The 1,160-nt window shown below is 36.0% G+C and overlaps 1 pseudogene; it reads left to right on the top strand.

Annotated features, from left to right (window-relative positions):
* The first annotated feature begins 346 nt into the window (after positions 1-346).
* Positions 347-465, top strand: LOC112485899 (annotated as a pseudogene).
* Positions 466-1,160: the final 695 nt, after the last annotated feature.

The following is a 1,160-nucleotide window of genomic DNA, read 5'->3' as shown; positions in this document are numbered from 1 at the left end:
TTTTTTATACTGCACTCTTGGGTCTTAATTTTCACGACACTTTTACCAGTAAAAGTTTTCTTTATGATTTAGGTTTCTCACACAATGGGCAAAGGAAGTTCTGTTGCCTCAATAGTAATCTAGAGATTTGTGGCCTTGTGGGGCTATCCCATTCATAGAGGGTCCAGCATCATTTGAGAAATTCAACAAGTAGAGCTTTCTAGAAAGGGTTACCTCCATTCGTCTTCACATTGGAACAAACAGTATCTGTGAACTGAGGAACAGGCAGAGCAGGAAATTTCATGATGGGATTTAAGAGACAGAAAATGTTTACTTGCCCTTCTTTCCCATCTTAAAATTTGTCTCAGTCTATGGTCATGCCACCCTGAACGTGCCCAATCTCGTCTGATCTCGGAAGCTAAGTAGGGTTGGGCCTGGTTAGTTCTTGAATGAGAGACCAGCTAGGAATACCAGGTGCTGTAGGCATTAACAAAACAAACAAACAAACAAATAAATAAAATTTTTCTCTATCATCTTGCCACAGATACTTCCCATTCGTTCACTCGGGTTTTTCCAAACTTTCCCATGAGAGTACACCTGAAAGTATAGGAGAATGAGTGACCTTCAGTGGCTGCCTCAGGTAAGACTTTTTTCCAAAATCCAGAGTTTTATTTAAAAAATTCTTATGAATTACATATATATGCTTTATTATGAAAAGAATGTTCCTTTCTGCTATTTTTGAGTAAAATTTACCTGTCAACATCTATGTCATGTTTATTTTGTGTTCAGTATACCTCTGACAGGCCAAAGCTTAACTTGGAGATAGTGTGACTACTGTTTAAGATCCTGTGTGCACTGAATATCCTATTAAAATGCCACATTTCTGAAGGAGGCGATGTGGCAAGCCCTTAACACTTGAATGAAATCTTTTATTTTCTAAAGTCATTTTTGTTTATTAAAATATTACATACATATCATTAAAAGTATCAAATACTAAGAAAATTCTTAGTCCTTCCTTACCATGGATTTTCCCTAAACAATCCTATTGATTCTACTAAATAATGAGCTCTTGAAAATACTTCTCTTTTAACTAGGGCGGCTCTACACCCTGGATAGTCCTGATTTTTATCTTATCCCCTGTGTAATTTATTATTATTATTTCACTCCAAAGTATCTTGATT

Source organism: Pteropus alecto, unplaced genomic scaffold, assembly GCF_000325575.1.
Source record: "Pteropus alecto unplaced genomic scaffold, ASM32557v1 scaffold25, whole genome shotgun sequence".
NCBI lineage: Eukaryota > Metazoa > Chordata > Mammalia > Chiroptera > Pteropodidae > Pteropus > Pteropus alecto.
The sequence above is the reverse complement of the archived record's forward strand: the minus strand, read 5'-3'. Positions and strand labels throughout refer to the sequence as shown.